Source organism: Bos javanicus, unplaced genomic scaffold (genome assembly GCF_032452875.1).
Source record: "Bos javanicus breed banteng unplaced genomic scaffold, ARS-OSU_banteng_1.0 tig00004340_1, whole genome shotgun sequence".
NCBI lineage: Eukaryota > Metazoa > Chordata > Mammalia > Artiodactyla > Bovidae > Bos > Bos javanicus.
In genome coordinates, this window is record NW_026894677.1 from 29,427 (window position 1) to 47,812 (window position 18,386).

At 50.7% G+C, this 18,386-nt stretch overlaps 1 long non-coding RNA gene across 1 annotated transcript; it reads left to right on the forward strand.

Annotated features, from left to right (window-relative positions):
- The first annotated feature begins 269 nt into the window (after positions 1 to 269).
- On the forward strand, positions 270 to 8,671 carry LOC133244066 (uncharacterized). Its single transcript, XR_009735293.1, has 3 exons — positions 270 to 328; positions 3,793 to 4,138; positions 7,601 to 8,671. It is a non-coding gene; the product is annotated as an uncharacterized LOC133244066 (long non-coding RNA).
- The last annotated feature ends 9,715 nt before the right edge of the window (positions 8,672 to 18,386 follow it).

Consider the following 18,386-nt stretch of genomic DNA (forward strand, 5'->3'; position numbering starts at 1 on the left):
ATGAGGGAAATAGGAAACCCAGAGGTGCCCCTGTAGTTTGGCGAAGGCCTTAGGAGGTCACTTGGAAATGCTGCTGGCTGTGAGGGGGAGGGGGCAGATGTGCACAGAGCTGTGCAGGCTTGTCCTTTGCATGGATGTTCTTTGTAGAAATCCACCTCGGAGCCATCTCCTGATGTGTAAGAATTTCCCAGACAAACCTTGAGCTAAGCAATGCGTTTTTCCTTAGGAAATGTTGGTCTTCAGCGATGTTCAAAGCCTGTGTATTTCTGCTAGACTCTGGCTTCAGGTCGGTTCCCCCAAAAGGCTCAGAAGCGACCTGAACCAAACAGTAAGTTTTCCTCCTACCTTGTTCTCCCCATCTATGTTAAGAGTATACTTTAAGAGTATCCTGGCACATACATGTACTGCCTCACCCCTAACCTCAGTCATGTGTTCCAAGAACTTCTGTCCGTTTATTTATTTGTTTTTGGTAACATTGAATTCGTTTTGACTATGCTGGGTCTTTGCTGCTCGCTGGAAGTTGCTAGGACCTCTGGACTGCAGTCTCCCATCTCTTGCTGACCTCTTGTTGACCTCTGCAGAATCCTGGTTGGTGGGAGCTTGTTAGTTCCTTGTTCCTTACCCGGACCTCCTGTGGTAAGTGTTTTCTCTCCTCTGCGGCCTGGTAAGGGTGGGTGGTCATTGGCATCCCAAAGGTGGCTAGAAGTCAATGATTTAGGCAGGCTTGTGAATAGATATGGGAGAAGGCAATGGCACCCCACTCCAGTACTCTTGCCTGGAAAATCTCATGGACGGAAGAGCCTGGTAGGCTGCAGTCCATGGGGTCGCTCAGAGTCGGGCACGACGGAGCGACTTCACTTTCACATTTCACTTTCATGCATTGGAGGAGGACATGGCAACCCACTCCAGTGTTCTTGCCTGGAGAACCCCAGGGACTGCGGGGCCTGGTGGGCTGCCGTCCATGGGGTCACACAGACTCGGACACGACTGAAACGACTTCGCAGCAGCAGCAGCAGCAGCAGCAGCAGCAGTGCATAGATATCAAAAGGGTTTAGAACAGTCAGGTAGGATCACACCAGTCACCGTGAAGCAATACTTCTCCACTTAGCCAAAGCTAACAAAAGATTTCTGTTCTAGGTCAACCTAGAAGAGATCACGGAAGAGGTAAAGAAACTTAAAATCCATTAGCAAAGGCAGTTCAACCTCTCAAGAAACCTTGTGCTAGGCACAACACTCTTTTCTGGGGGTCCACTTTCCCTACAACCTCCTTATCCCATTCTGTACCCATTCCTTTGCTTCTCCCATCCTGAAACTGCCACCTGGAAGAAAGAACGACGTCGTTTTCCTTCAGAAAATGCGATTTCATGCCACATACCTTCTTTTAATACCAAGTCATACATTTCCCTTCAGCAACCAAGAACTGACTTTTATATTGGCATTCGACAGATTGGTGAACATACCTATCAGTGATAGTAGCGCCCCTCCCTCCCCGCACGCACGCACGCACGCACACACACACACACACACACACACACCCAAGATCAGAACCAAACAAAAAAAAAAAAATTGCTTTCTTACGTTTCACATGTCAGGATGGTGCCAGACACTCTTATTGGATAGTCAAAAATCTCTTTTGTTTCTGTGTAAAAGGGAGGTCCTTTCAAGGCGTGAATGTTTCAGAACTTTAATTTATTTGGAAATGACCCAGCTCTTCAGTACACTGTCGTCACTTAGTTTAGCACAGGATAGAAACTCGGGTAACCAAAACACCTGGAGAAACGATTGTATGTTCAGTTCAGTTCAGTGGCTCAGTCGTGTCTGACTCTTTGGGACCCCGTGGCCTGCAGGACGCTGGGCTTCCGTGTCCATCACCAACTCCAGGGGCTTGCTCAAACTCATGTCCATCGAATCAGTGATGCCATCCAACCATCTTAGCCTCTGTCGTCCCCTTCTCCTCTGCCTTCAATCAAGACTCTCATAGGCAGATATTTTCGAGTGTAATTAGTGTTCATAGTTTATCTAAAAGCTCATATCACATTTAATTTTTCGTTTTGTTCCTGTTCTTTCGAGGTACTTTCTTGTTGACAAGCTTGTGACAGATAGAACGATATAGCAATTTTTACCTTAGAACAAACCGAGGCACTATGAACATTTTGTGCTTCATGTTGATGACTCTTAGACATGTCTACAGTAGAGGAGCAAAAACAAAACTACTAGATATTTAATATTGACTAGTTCCCAGTTCACGGGACTCTGACATTCCCTGAGGTCAAAGTTTTCTTGTATTGGAAGCAGTTGGGTTTGCAAGGGCTGCCTTGTCTTGAGACCATTGAAATAAGAACTCAGAACTTGAGCACTATTATCAAAAATCACAAGGCTCACACTGACACATACATCAATCCAGACAGACAAGACAAGACATCTTCCAGTTTTCCGCCTGAGATGGAAAAGATTTCTTTGAGCCGTTTTTTCTGGGGAGTGGGGGTGGGGCTGGCGGCCAGGCAGGCTTTGGGAAGGAGCTCCTGGTTTGGAATTGCATATGAAAAGAACCAGCTTTCCGGGTTCCAAGGAATCAAGTTTCCTTGGAAACCAACTTTGTCCGGTTCTATAGAATATCATGGCCCTCCTAGGTCAGGTCATCTTTCCTTTCCGTAGTCCTCGTTGGATCCCTGAATTCTAGACAGCTTGGATTGCCTCTGTGGGCTGGATGGATTGTCCTCCCGTTTCACCGGGCGGCGGGAGCGAGGTCCCAGAGGCTCTCCTGGAACCGGGCGTGGGGGCGGGGCTCACCGGGAGCCCGTGGTGAAGGTGGGCAGCGCACCGGGAGCGCGCCCGGGGCGGGGCGAAGCCGGGCGGCGCGGGTCGGGAATCGGGTCGTGGCGGGGATGGGGGCGGTCCCAGTTGTGCTCCGGGAATCCCCACTGCGGCTGGGAAGGCACCGGGAGCATGGCAGGGGCGGGGCGGCGCGGGGCGGGGGTCGGCTCCTGGCGGGGGTGGGGAGGGCTTCCCCGTTGTCCTCTCGGGGGTCGCCGTGGTGGCTGGGAACGCCCATTGCGTGCGCTCCTGGGTCCCCAAGGGTCGGCATCCAGTGGGCGCGGCGGAGGGGTGCGGACCACAGGTCAGGGAACTGGGACTGCGTGGAGCAGGGAACCACGTAGTCCGCCCTCTGTTGGCACAACCTGGCGGTCGCAGAAAGGCCTCGCCTTTGGGCTCAAGGCCTTGACCGCTCCACCCCTTTGCTGAAAGGTCAGAGCCGCGCGGTTTTCCCAAGCAGCCTAGTGTCCGCTGCAAGTCCAAGGGCCAGAACCCTGAACTCTGGCCGGCTGGCCCAGCCCTGCTTCTGGCACTTTGGAGGCCAGCGGGCCCTTGACCACCTGCTGGGATGGGAAAGGGAAGGGTCCACGAATTGCACCCTAGAAACTTAGTAGGGTGCATGGGTTTCAAAACCCGGTGGCCGCCCAGGCAGCAAACAAGGGAGGAGGGCACCCTGCTGCCCTTTCATGGCAGCATCTGTGGCTGTCCTGCTGAGGGGCCTTTCCATGGGGACCGTGTGCAGTACAAGTTTGGTGTTTTGGAACCGAATAATTAGAACGTGTAAAAATTTTAAATGATGTGGTGGTTTGATTCAAACAAAACAAAACAAAACAAAACAAAAAACCAAGCTCCAAGTTTTTTGCAAATTTAGGTGTTAATATTGAAGGCCTGTGTTCCTTCCACTGTGGCATTGTACGAAGAAATGTGCGGGTTTTTTTTTTTTTTTTTAATTTGTTTTTTGTTTTTCTTTTTTTTTAGAAAAGATTCCGAAAAATGAGGGAAACAGGAAGCCCAGAGGTGCCCCTGTAGTTTGGCGAAGGCCTTAGGAGGTCACTTGGAAATGCTGCTGGCTCTGAGGGGGGGAGGGGGCAGATGTGCACAGAGCTGTGCAGGCTTGTCCTTTGCATGGATGTTCTTTGTAGAAATCCACCTCGGAGCCATCTCCTGATGTGTAAGAATTTCCCAGACAAACCTTGAGCTAAGCAATGCGTTTTTTCCTTAGGAAATGTTGGTCTTCAGCGATGTTCAAAGCCTGTGTATTTCTGCTAGACTCTGGCTTCAGGTCGGTTCCCCCAAAAGGCTCAGAAGCGACCTGAACCAAACAGTAAGTTTTCCTCCTACCTTGTTCTCCTCATCGATGTTAACAGTATACTTTAAGAGTATCCTGGCACATACATGTACTGCCTCACCCCTAACCTCAGTCATGTGTTCCAAGAACTTCTGTCCGTTTATTTATTTGTTTTTGGTAACATTGAATTCGTTTTGACTATGCTGGGTCTTTGCTGCTCGCTGGAAGTTGCTAGGACCTCTGGACTGCAGTCTCCCATCTCTTGCTGACCTCTTGTTGACCTCTGCAGAATCCTGGTTGGTGGGAGCTTGTTAGTTCCTTGTTCCTTACCCGGACCTCCTGTGGTAAGTGTTTTCTCTCCTCTGCGGCCTGGTAAGGGTGGGTGGTCATTGGCATCCCAAAGGTGGCTAGAAGTCAATGATTTAGGCAGGCTTGTGAATAGATATTGGAGAAGGCAATGGCACCCCACTCCAGTACTCTTGCCTGGAAAATCTCATGGACGGAAGAGCCTGGTAGGCTGCAGTCCATGGGGTCGCTCAGAGTCGGGCACGACTGAGCGACTTCACTTTCACATTTCACTTTCATGCATTGGAGGAGGACATGGCAACCCACTCCAGTGTTCTTGCCTGGAGAACCCCAGGGACTGCGGGGCCTGGTGGGCTGCCGTCCATGGGGTCACACAGACTCGGACACGACTGAAACGACTTCGCAGCAGCAGCAGCAGCAGCAGCAGCAGCAGCAGTGCATAGATATCAAAAGGGTTTAGAACAGTCAGGTAGGATCACACAAGTCACCGTGAAGCAATACTTCTCCACTTAGCCAAAGCTAACAAGAGATTTCTGTTCTAGGTCAACCTAGAAGAGATCACGGAAGAGGTAAAGAAACTTAAAATCCATTAGCAAAGGCAGTTCAACCTCTCAAGAAACCTTGTGCTAGGCACAACACTCTTTTCTGGGGGTCCACTGTCCCTACAACCTCCTTATCCCATTCTGTACCCATTCCTTTGCTTCTCCCATCCTGAAACTGCCACCTGGAAGAAAGAACGACGTCGTTTTCCTTCAGAAAATGCGATTTCATGCCACATACCTTCTTTTAATACCAAGTCATACATTTCCCTTCAGCAACCAAGAACTGACTTTTATATTGGCATTCGACAGATTGGTGAACATACCTATCAGTGATAGTAGCGCCCCTCCCCTCCCCCGCACGCACGCACGCACACACACACACACACACACACACCCCAAGATCAGAACCAAACAAAACAAAAAAATTGCTTTCTTACGTTTCACATGTCAGGATGGTGCCAGACACTATTATTGGATAGTCAAAAATCTCTTTTGTTTCTGTGTAAAAGGGAGGTCCTTTCAAGGCGTGAATGTTTCAGAACTTGAATTTATTTGGAAATGACCCAGCTCTTCAGTACACTGTCGTCACTTAGTTTAGCACAGGATAGAAACTCGGGTAACCAAAACACCTGGAGAAACGATTGTATGTTCAGTTCAGTTCAGTGGCTCAGTCGTGTCTGACTCTTTGGGACCCCGTGGCCTGCAGGACGCTGGGCTTCCGTGTCCATCACCAACTCCAGGGGCTTGCTCAAACTCATGTCCATCGAATCAGTGATGCCATCCAACCATCTTAGCCTCTGTCGTCCCCTTCTCCTCTGCCTTCAATCAAGACTCTCATAGGCAGATATTTTCGAGTGTAATTAGTGTTCATAGTTTATCTAAAAGCTCATATCACATTTAATTTTTCGTTTTGTTCCTGTTCTTTCGAGGTACTTTCTTGTTGACAAGCTTGTGACAGATAGAACGATATAGCAATTTTTACCTTAGAACAAACCGAGGCACTATGAACATTTTGTGCTTCATGTTGATGACTCTTAGACATGTCTACAGTAGAGGAGCAAAAACAAAACTACTAGATATTTCATATTGACTAGTTCCCAGTTCACGGGACTCTGACATTCCCTGAGGTCAAAGTTTTCTTGTATTGGAAGCAGTTGGGTTTGCAAGGGCTGCCTTGTCTTGAGACCATTGAAATAAGAACTCAGAACTTGAGCACTATTATCAAAAATCACAAGGCTCACACTGACACATACATCAATCCAGACAGACAAGACAAGACATCTTCCAGTTTTCCGCCTGAGATGGAAAAGATTTCTTTGAGCCGTTTTTTCTGGGGAGTGGGGGTGGGGCTGGCGGCCAGGCAGGCTTTGGGAAGGAGCTCCTGGTTTGGAATTGCATATGAAAAGAACCAGCTTTCCGGGTTCCAAGGAATCAAGTTTCCTTGGAAACCAACTTTGTCCGGTTCTATAGAATATCATGGCCCTCCTAGGTCAGGTCATCTTTCCTTTCCGTAGTCCTCGTTGGATCCCTGAATTCTAGACAGCTTGGATTGCCTCTGTGGGCTGGATGGATTGTCCTCCCGTTTCACCGGGCGGCGGGAGCGAGGTCCCAGAGGCTCTCCTGGAACCGGGCGTGGGGGCGGGGCTCACCGGGAGCCCGTGGTGAAGGTGGGCAGCGCACCGGGAGCGCGCCCGGGGCGGGGCGAAGCCGGGCGGCGCGGGTCGGGAATCGGGTCGTGGCGGGGATGGGGGCGGTCCCAGTTGTGCTCCGGGAATCCCCACTGCGGCTGGGAAGGCACCGGGAGCATGGCAGGGGCGGGGCGGCGCGGGGCGGGGGTCGGCTCCTGGCGGGGGTGGGGAGGGCTTCCCCGTTGTCCTCTCGGGGGTCGCCGTGGCGGCTGGGAACGCCCATTGAGTGCGCTCCTGGGTCCCCAAGGGTCGGCATCCAGTGGGCGCGGCGGAGGGGTGCGGACCACAGGTCAGGGAACTGGGACTGCGTGGAGCAGGGAACCACGTAGTCCGCCCTCTGTTGGCACAACCTGGCGGTCGCAGAAAGGCCTCGCCTTTGGGCTCAAGGCCTTGACCGCTCCACCCCTTTGCTGAAAGGTCAGAGCCGCGCGGTTTTCCCAAGCAGCCTAGTGTCCGCTGCAAGTCCAAGGGCCAGAACCCTGAACTCTGGCCGGCTGGCCCAGCCCTGCTTCTGGCACTTTGGAGGCCAGCGGGCCCTTGACCACCTGCTGGGATGGGAAAGGGAAGGGTCCACGAATTGCACCCTAGAAACTTAGTAGGGTGCATGGGTTTCAAAACCCGGTGGCCGCCCAGGCAGAAAACAAGGGAGGAGGGCACCCTGCTGCCCTTTCATGGCAGCATCTGTGGCTGTCCTGCTGAGGGGCCTTTCCATGGGGACCGTGTGCAGTACAAGTTTGGTGTTTTGGAACGGAATAATTAGAACGTGTAAAAATTTTAAATGATGTGGTGGTTTGATTCAAACAAAACAAAACAAAACAAAACAAAAAACCAAGCTCCAAGTTTTTTGCAAATTTAGGTCTTAATATTGAAGGCCTGTGTTCCTTCCACTGTGGCATTGTACGAAGAAATGTGCGGGTTTTTTTTTTTTTTTTTAATTTGTTTTTTGTTTTTCTTTTTTTTAGAAAAGATTCCGAAAAATGAGGGAAACAGGAAGCCCAGAGGTGCCCCTGTAGTTTGGCGAAGGCCTTAGGAGGTCACTTGGAAATGCTGCTGGCTGTGAGGGGGAGGGGGCAGATGTGCACAGAGCTGTGCAGGCTTGTCCTTTGCATGGATGTTCTTTGTAGAAATCCACCTCGGAGCCATCTCCTGATGTGTAAGAATTTCCCAGACAAACCTTGAGCTAAGCAATGCGTTTTTTCCTTAGGAAATGTTGGTCTTCAGCGATGTTCAAAGCCTGTGTATTTCTGCTAGACTCTGGCTTCAGGTCGGTTCCCCCAAAAGGCTCAGAAGCGACCTGAACCAAACAGTAAGTTTTCCTCCTACCTTGTTCTCCTCATCTATGTTAACAGTATACTTTAAGAGTATCCTGGCACATACATGTACTGCCTCACCCCTAACCTCAGTCATGTGTTCCAAGAACTTCTGTCCGTTTATTTATTTGTTTTTGGTAACATTGAATTCGTTTTGACTATGCTGGGTCTTTGCTGCTCGCTGGAAGTTGCTAGGACCTCTGGACTGCAGTCTCCCATCTCTTGCTGACCTCTTGTTGACCTCTGCAGAATCCTGGTTGGTGGGAGCTTGTTAGTTCCTTGTTCCTTACCCGGACCTCCTGTGGTAAGTGTTTTCTCTCCTCTGCGGCCTGGTAAGGGTGGGTGGTCATTGGCATCCCAAAGGTGGCTAGAAGTCAATGATTTAGGCAGGCTTGTGAATAGATATGGGAGAAGGCAATGGCACCCCACTCCAGTACTCTTGCCTGGAAAATCTCATGGACGGAAGAGCCTGGTAGGCTGCAGTCCATGGGGTCGCTCAGAGTCGGGCACGACTGAGCGACTTCACTTTCACATTTCACTTTCATGCATTGGAGGAGGACATGGCAACCCACTCCAGTGTTCTTGCCTGGAGAACCCCAGGGACTGCGGGGCCTGGTGGGCTGCCGTCCATGGGGTCACACAGACTCGGACACGACTGAAACGACTTCGCAGCAGCAGCAGCAGCAGCAGCAGCAGTGCATAGATATCAAAAGGGTTTAGAACAGTCAGGTAGGATGACACAAGTCACCGTGAAGCCATACTTCTCCACTTAGCCAAAGCTAACAAGAGATTTCTGTTCTAGGTCAACCTAGAAGAGATCACGGAAGAGGTAAAGAAACTTAAAATCCATTAGCAAAGGCAGTTCAACCTCTCAAGAAACCTTGTGCTAGGCACAACACTCTTTTCTGGGGGTCCACTTTCCCTACAACCTCCTTATCCCATTCTGTACCCATTCCTTTGCTTCTCCCATCCTGAAACTGCCACCTGGAAGAAAGAACGACGTCGTTTTCCTTCAGAAAATGCGATTTCATGCCACATACCTTCTTTTAATACCAAGTCATACATTTCCCTTCAGCAACCAAGAACTGACTTTTATATTGGCATTCGACAGATTGGTGAACATACCTATCAGTGATAGTAGCCCCCCCCCCCCCCGCACGCACGCACACACACACACACACACACACACACCCAAGATCAGAACCAAACAACACAAAAAAAATTGCTTTCTTACGTTTCACATGTCAGGATGGTGCCAGACACTATTATTGGATAGTCAAAAATCTCTTTTGTTTCTGTGTAAAAGGGAGGTCCTTTCAAGGCGTGAATGTTTCAGAACTTGAATTTATTTGGAAATGACCCAGCTCTTCAGTACACTGTCGTCACTTAGTTTAGCACAGGATAGAAACTCGGGTAACCAAAACACCTGGAGAAACGATTGTATGTTCAGTTCAGTTCAGTGGCTCAGTCGTGTCTGACTCTTTGGGACCCCGTGGCCTGCAGGACGCTGGGCTTCCGTGTCCATCACCAACTCCAGGGGCTTGCTCAAACTCATGTCCATCGAATCAGTGATGCCATCCAACCATCTTAGCCTCTGTCGTCCCCTTCTCCTCTGCCTTCAATCAAGACTCTCATAGGCAGATATTTTCGAGTGTAATTAGTGTTCATAGTTTATCTAAAAGCTCATATCACATTTAATTTTTCGTTTTGTTCCTGTTCTTTCGAGGTACTTTCTTGTTGACAAGCTTGTGACAGATAGAACGATATAGCAATTTTTACCTTAGAACAAACCGAGGCACTATGAACATTTTGTGCTTCATGTTGATGACTCTTAGACATGTCTACAGTAGAGGAGCAAAAACAAAACTACTAGATATTTAATATTGACTAGTTCCCAGTTCACGGGACTCTGACATTCCCTGAGGTCAAAGTTTTCTTGTATTGGAAGCAGTTGGGTTTGCAAGGGCTGCCTTGTCTTGAGACCATTGAAATAAGAACTCAGAACTTGAGCACTATTATCAAAAATCACAAGGCTCACACTGACACATACATCAATCCAGACAGACAAGACAAGACATCTTCCAGTTTTCCGCCTGAGATGGAAAAGATTTCTTTGAGCCGTTTTTTCTGGGGAGTGGGGGTGGGGCTGGCGGCCAGGCAGGCTTTGGGAAGGAGCTCATGGTTTGGAATTGCATATGAAAAGAACCAGCTTTCCGGGTTCCAAGGAATCAAGTTTCCTTGGAAACCAACTTTGTCCGGTTCTATAGAATATCATGGCCCTCCTAGGTCAGGTCATCTTTCCTTTCCGTAGTCCTCGTTGGAACCCTGAATTCTAGACAGCTTGGATTGCCTCTGTGGGCTGGATGGATTGTCCTCCCGTTTCACCGGGCGGCGGGAGCGAGGTCCCAGAGGCTCTCCTGGAACCGGGCGTGGGGGCGGGGCTCACCGGGAGCCCGTGGTGAAGGTGGGCAGCGCACCGGGAGCGCGCCCGGGGCGGGGCGAAGCCGGGCGGCGCGGGTCGGGAATCGGGTCGTGGCGGGGATGGGGGCGGTCCCAGTTGTGCTCCGGGGATCCCCACTGCGGCTGGGAAGGCACCGGGAGCATGGCAGGGGCGGGGCGGCGCGGGGCGGGGGTCGGCTCCTGGCGGGGGTGGGGAGGGCTTCCCCGTTGTCCTCTCGGGGGTCGCCGTGGCGGCTGGGAACGCCCATTGCGTGCGCTCCTGGGTCCCCAAGGGTCGGCATCCAGTGGGCGCGGCGGAGGGGTGCGGACCACAGGTCAGGGAACTGGGACTGCGTGGAGCAGGGAACCACGTAGTCCGCCCTCTGTTGGCACAACCTGGCGGTCGCAGAAAGGCCTCGCCTTTGGGCTCAAGGCCTTGACCGCTCCACCCCTTTGCTGAAAGGTCAGAGCCGCACGGTTTTCCCAAGCAGCCTAGTGTCCGCTGCAAGTCCAAGGGCCAGAACCCTGAACTCTGGCCGGCTGGCCCAGCCCTGCTTCTGGCACTTTGGAGGCCAGCGGGCCCTTGACCACCTGCTGGGATGGGAAAGGGAAGGGTCCACGAATTGCACCCTAGAAACTTAGTAGGGTGCATGGGTTTCAAAACCCGGTGGCCGCCCAGGCAGAAAACAAGGGAGGAGGGCACCCTGCTGCCATTTCATGGCAGCATCTGTGGCTGTCCTGCTGAGGGGCCTTTCCATGGGGACCGTGTGCAGTACAAGTTTGGTGTTTTGGAACGGAATAATTAGAACGTGTAAAAATTTTAAATGATGTGGTGGTTTGATTCAAACAAAACAAAACAAAACAAACCAAAAAACCAAGCTCCAAGTTTTTTGCAAATTTAGGTCTTAATATTGAAGGCCTGTGTTCCTTCCACTGTGGCATTGTACGAAGAAATGTGCGGGTTTTTTTTTTTTTTTTTAATTTGTTTTTTGTTTTTCTTTTTTTTAGAAAAGATTCCGAAAAATGAGGGAAACAGGAAACCCAGAGGTGCCCCTGTAGTTTGGCGAAGGCCTTAGGAGGTCACTTGGAAATGCTGCTGGCTGTGAGGGGGAGGGGGCAGATGTGCACAGAGCTGTGCAGGCTTGTCCTTTGCATGGATGTTCTTTGTAGAAATCCACCTCGGAGCCATCTCCTGATGTGTAAGAATTTCCCAGACAAACCTTGAGCTAAGCAATGCGTTTTTTCCTTAGGAAATGTTGGTCTTCAGCGATGTTCAAAGCCTGTGTATTTCGGCTAGACTCTGGCTTCAGGTCGGTTCCCCCAAAAGGCTCAGAAGCGACCTGAACCAAACAGTAAGTTTTCCTCCTACCTTGTTCTCCTCATCTATGTTAAGAGTATACTTTAAGAGTATCCTGGCACATACATGTACTGCCTCACCCCTAACCTCAGTCATGTGTTCCAAGAACTTCTGTCCGTTTATTTATTTGTTTTTGGTAACATTGAATTCGTTTTGACTATGCTGGGTCTTTGCTGCTCGCTGGAAGTTGCTAGGACCTCTGGACTGCAGTCTCCCATCTCTTGCTGACCTCTTGTTGACCTCTGCAGAATCCTGGTTGGTGGGAGCTTGTTAGTTCCTTGTTCCTTACCCGGACCTCCTGTGGTAAGTGTTTTCTCTCCTCTGCGGCCTGGTAAGGGTGGGTGGGCATTGGCATCCCAAAGGTGGCTAGAAGTCAATGATTTAGGCAGGCTTGTGAATAGATATGGGAGAAGGCAATGGCACCCCACTCCAGTACTCTTGCCTGGAAAATCTCATGGACGGAAGAGCCTGGTAGGCTGCAGTCCATGGGGTCGCTCAGAGTCGGGCACGACGGAGCGACTTCACTTTCACATTTAACTTTCATGCATTGGAGGAGGACATGGCAACCCACTCCAGTGTTCTTGCCTGGAGAACCCCAGGGACTGCGGGGCCTGGTGGGCTGCCGTCCATGGGGTCACACAGACTCGGACACGACTGAAACGACTTCGCAGCAGCAGCAGCAGCAGTGCATAGATATCAAAAGGGTTTAGAACAGTCAGGTAGGATCACACAAGTCACCGTGAAGCAATACTTCTCCACTTAGCCAAAGCTAACAAAAGATTTCTGTTCTAGGTCAACCTAGAAGAGATCACGGAAGAGGTAAAGAAACTTAAAATCCATTAGCAAAGGCAGTTCAACCTCTCAAGAAACCTTGTGCTAGGCACAACACTCTTTTCTGGGGGTCCACTTTCCCTACAACCTCCTTATCCCATTCTGTACCCATTCCTTTGCTTCTCCCATCCTGAAACTGCCACCTGGAAGAAAGAACGACGTCGTTTTCCTTCAGAAAACGCGATTTCATGCCACATACCTTCTTTTAATACCAAGTCATACATTTCCCTTCAGCAACCAAGAACTGACTTTTATATTGGCATTCGACAGATTGGTGAACATACCTATCAGTGATAGTAGCGCCCCTCCCCTCCCCCGCACGCACGCACGCACGCACGCACACACACACACCCAAGATCAGAACCAAACAAAACAAAAAAAATTGCTTTCTTACGTTTCACATGTCAGGATGGTGCCACACACTCTTATTGGATAGTCAAAAATCTCTTTTGTTTCTGTGTAAAAGGGAGGTCCTTTCAAGGCGTGAATGTTTCAGAACTTTAATTTATTTGGAAATGACCCAGCTCTTCAGTACACTGTCGTCACTTAGTTTAGCACAGGAGAGAAACTCGGGTAACCCAAACACCTGGAGAAACGATTGTATGTTCAGTTCAGTTCAGTGGCTCAGTCGTGTCTGACTCTTTGGGACCCCGTGGCCTGCAGGACGCTGGGCTTCCGTGTCCATCACCAACTCCAGGGGCTTGCTCAAACTCATGTCCATCGAATCAGTGATGCCATCCAACCATCTTAGCCTCTGTCGTCCCCTTCTCCTCTGCCTTCAATCAAGACTCTCATAGGCAGATATTTTCGAGTGTAATTAGTGTTCATAGTTTATCTAAAAGCTCATATCACATTTAATTTTTCGTTTTGTTCCTGTTCTTTCGAGGTACTTTCTTGTTGACAAGCTTGTGACAGATAGAACGATATAGCAATTTTTACCTTAGAACAAACCGAGGCACTATGAACATTTTGTGCTTCATGTTGATGACTCTTAGACATGTCTACAGTAGAGGAGCAAAAACAAAACTACTAGATATTTAATATTGACTAGTTCCCAGTTCACGGGACTCTGACATTCCCTGAGGTCAAAGTTGTCTTGTATTGGAAGCAGTTGGGTTTGCAAGGGCTGCCTTGTCTTGAGACCATTGAAATAAGAACTCAGAACTTGAGCACTATTATCAAAAATCACAAGGCTCACACTGACACATACATCAATCCAGACAGACAAGACAAGACATCTTCCAGTTTTCCGCCTGAGATGGAAAAGATTTCTTTGAGCCGTTTTTTCTGGGGAGTGGGGGTGGGGCTGGCGGCCAGGCAGGCTTTGGGAAGGAGCTCATGGTTTGGAATTGCATATGAAAAGAACCAGCTTTCCGGGTTCCAAGGAATCAAGTTTCCTTGGAAACCAACTTTGTCCGGTTCTATAGAATATCATGGCCCTCCTAGGTCAGGTCATCTTTCCTTTCCGTAGTCCTCGTTGGAACCCTGAATTCTAGACAGCTTGGATTGCCTCTGTGGGCTGGATGGATTGTCCTCCCGTTTCACCGGGCGGCGGGAGCGAGGTCCCAGAGGCTCTCCTGGAACCGGGCGCGGGGGCGGGGCTCACCGGGAGCCCGTGGTGAAGGTGGGCAGCGCACCGGGAGCGCGCCCGGGGCGGGGCGAAGCCGGGCGGCGCGGGTCGGGAATCGGGTCGTGGCGGGGATGGGGGCGGTCCCAGTTGTGCTCCGGGGATCCCCACTGCGGCTGGGAAGGCACCGGGAGCATGGCAGGGGCGGGGCGGCGCGGGGCGGGGGTCGGCTCCTGGCGGGGGTGGGGGAGGGCTTCCCCGTTGTCCTCTCGGGGGTCGCCGTGGCGGCTGGGAACGCCCATTGCGTGCGCTCCTGGGTCCCCAAGGGTCGGCATCCAGTGGGCGCGGCGGAGGGGTGCGGACCACAGGTCAGGGAACTGGGACTGCGTGGAGCAGGGAACCACGTAGTCCGCCCTCTGTTGGCACAACCTGGCGGTCGCAGAAAGGCCTCGCCTTTGGGCTCAAGGCCTTGACCGCTCCACCCCTTTGCTGAAAGGTCAGAGCCGCGCGGTTTTCCCAAGCAGCCTAGTGTCCGCTGCAAGTCCAAGGGCCAGAACCCTGAACTCTGGCCGGCTGGCCCAGCCCTGCTTCTGGCACTTTGGAGGCCAGCGGGCCCTTGACCACCTGCTGGGATGGGAAAGGGAAGGGTCCACGAATTGCACCCTAGAAACTTAGTAGGGTGCATGGGTTTCAAAACCCGGTGGCCGCCCAGGCAGAAAACAAGGGAGGAGGGCACCCTGCTGCCCTTTCATGGCAGCATCTGTGGCTGTCCTGCTGAGGGGCCTTTCCATGGGGACCGTGTGCAGTACAAGTTTGGTGTTTTGGAACGGAATAATTAGAACGTGTAAAAATTTTAAATGATGTGGTGGTTTGATTCAAACAAAACAAAACAAAACAAACCAAAAAACCAAGCTCCAAGTTTTTTGCAAATTTAGGTCTTAATATTGAAGGCCTGTGTTCCTTCCACTGTGGCATTGTACGAAGAAATGTGCGGGTTTTTTTTTTTTTTTTTTAATTTGTTTTTTGTTTTTCTTTTTTTGAAAAGATTCCGAAAAATGAGGGAAACAGGAAGCCCAGAGGTGCCCCTGTAGTTTGGCGAAGGCCTTAGGAGGTCACTTGGAAATGCTGCTGGCTGTGAGGGGGGGAGGGGGCAGATGTGCACAGAGCTGTGCAGGCTTGTCCTTTGCATGGATGTTCTTTGTAGAAATCCACCTCGGAGCCATCTCCTGATGTGTAAGAATTTCCCAGACAAACCTTGAGCTAAGCAATGCGTTTTTTCCTTAGGAAATGTTGGTCTTCAGCGATGTTCAAAGCCTGTGTATTTCGGCTAGACTCTGGCTTCAGGTCGGTTCCCCCAAAAGGCTCAGAAGCGACCTGAACCAAACAGTAAGTTTTCCTCCTACCTTGTTCTCCTCATCTATGTTAAGAGTATACTTTAAGAGTATCCTGGCACATACATGTACTGCCTCACCCCTAACCTCAGTCATGTGTTCCAAGAACTTCTGTCCGTTTATTTATTTGTTTTTGGTAACATTGAATTCGTTTTGACTATGCTGGGTCTTTGCTGCTCGCTGGAAGTTGCTAGGACCTCTGGACTGCAGTCTCCCATCTCTTGCTGACCTCTTGTTGACCTCTGCAGAATCCTGGTTGGTGGGAGCTTGTTAGTTCCTTGTTCCTTACCCGGACCTCCTGTGGTAAGTGTTTTCTCTCCTCTGCGGCCTGGTAAGGGTGGGTGGTCATTGGCATCCCAAAGGTGGCTAGAAGTCAATGATTTAGGCAGGCTTGTGAATAGATATGGGAGAAGGCAATGGCACCCCACTCCAGTACTCTTGCCTGGAAAATCTCATGGACGGAAGAGCCTGGTAGGCTGCAGTCCATGGGGTCGCTCAGAGTCGGGCACGACTGAGCGACTTCACTTTCACATTTCACTTTCATGCATTGGAGGAGGACATGGCAACCCACTCCAGTGTTCTTGCCTGGAGAACCCCAGGGACTGCGGGGCCTGGTGGGCTGCCGTCCATGGGGTCACACAGACTCGGACACGACTGAAACGACTTCAGCAGCAGCAGCAGCAGCAGCAGCAGTGCATAGATATCAAAAGGGTTTAGAACAGTCAGGTAGGATGACACAAGTCACCGTGAAGCCATACTTCTCCACTTAGCCAAAGCTAACAAAAGATTTCTGTTCTAGGTCAACCTAGAAGAGATCACGGAAGAGGTAAAGAAACTTAAAATCCATTAGCAAAGGCAGTTCAACCTCTCAAGAAACCTTGTGCTAGGCACAACACTCTTTTCTGGGGGTCCACTTTCCCTACAACCTCCTGATCCCATTCTGTACCCATTCCTTTGCTTCTCCCATCCTGAAACTGCCACCTGGAAGAAAGAACGACGTCGTTTTCCTTCAGAAAATGCGATTTCATGCCACATACCTTCTTTTAATACCAAGTCATACATTTCCCTTCAGCAACCAAGAACTGACTTTTATATTGGCATTCGACAGATTGGTGAACATACCTATCAGTGATAGTAGCGCCCCTCCCCTCCCCCGCACGCACGCACGCACGCACGCACGCACACACACACACACAAGATCAGAACCAAACAAAACAAAAAAAATTGCTTTCTTACGTTTCACATGTCAGGATGGTGCCACACACTCTTATTGGATAGTCAAAAATCTCTTTTGTTTCTGTGTAAAAGGGAGGTCCTTTCAAGGCGTGAATGTTTCAGAACTTTAATTTATTTGGAAATGACCCAGCTCTTCAGTACACTGTCGTCACTTAGTTTAGCACAGGAGAGAAACTCGGGTAACCAAAACACCTGGAGAAACGATTGTATGTTCAGTTCAGTTCAGTGGCTCAGTCGTGTCTGACTCTTTGGGACCCCGTGGCCTGCAGGACGCTGGGCTTCCGTGTCCATCACCAACTCCAGGGGCTTGCTCAAACTCATGTCCATCGAATCAGTGATGCCATCCAACCATCTTAGCCTCTGTCGTCCCCTTCTCCTCTGCCTTCAATCAAGACTCTCATAGGCAGATATTTTCGAGTGTAATTAGTGTTCATAGTTTATCTAAAAGCTCATATCACATTTAATTTTTCGTTTTGTTCCTGTTCTTTCGAGGTACTTTCTTGTTGACAAGCTTGTGACAGATAGAACGATATAGCAATTTTTACCTTAGAACAAACCGAGGCACTATGAACATTTTGTGCTTCATGTTGATGACTCTTAGACATGTCTACAGTAGAGGAGCAAAAACAAAACTACTAGATATTTAATATTGACTAGTTCCCAGTTCACGGGACTCTGACATTCCCTGAGGTCAAAGTTGTCTTGTATTGGAAGCAGTTGGGTTTGCAAGGGCTGCCTTGTCTTGAGACCATTGAAATAAGAACTCAGAACTTGAGCACTATTATCAAAAATCACAAGGCTCACACTGACACATACATCAATCCAGACAGACAAGACAAGACATCTTCCAGTTTTCCGCCTGAGATGGAAAAGATTTCTTTGAGCCGTTTTTTCTGGGGAGTGGGGGTGGGGCTGGCGGCCAGGCAGGCTTTGGGAAGGAGCTCATGGTTTGGAATTGCATATGAAAAGAACCAGCTTTCCGGGTTCCAAGGAATCAAGTTTCCTTGGAAACCAACTTTGTCCGGTTCTATAGAATATCATGGCCCTCCTAGGTCAGGTCATCTTTCCTTTCCGTAGTCCTCGTTGGAACCCTGAATTCTAGACAGCTTGGATTGCCTCTGTGGGCTGGATGGATTGTCCTCCCGTTTCACCGGGCGGCGGGAGCGAGGTCCCAGAGGCTCTCCTGGAACCGGGCGTGGGGGCGGGGCTCACCGGGAGCCCGTGGTGAAGGTGGGCAGCGCACCGGGAGCGCGCCCGGGGCGGGGCGAAGCCGGGCGGCGCGGGTCGGGAATCGGGTCGTGGCGGGGATGGGGGGCGGTCCCAGTTGTGCTCCGGGGATCCCCACTGCGGCTGGGAAGGCACCGGGAGCATGGCAGGGGCGGGGCGGCGCGGGGCGGGGGTCGGCTCCTGGCGGGGGTGGGGAGGGCTTCCCCGTTGTCCTCTCGGGGGTCGCCGTGGCGGCTGGGAACGCCCATTGCGTGCGCTCCTGGGTCCCCAAGGGTCGGCATCCAGTGGGCGCGGCGGAGGGGTGCGGACCACAGGTCAGGGAACTGGGACTGCGTGGAGCAGGGAACCACGTAGTCCGCCCTCTGTTGGCACAACCTGGCGGTCGCAGAA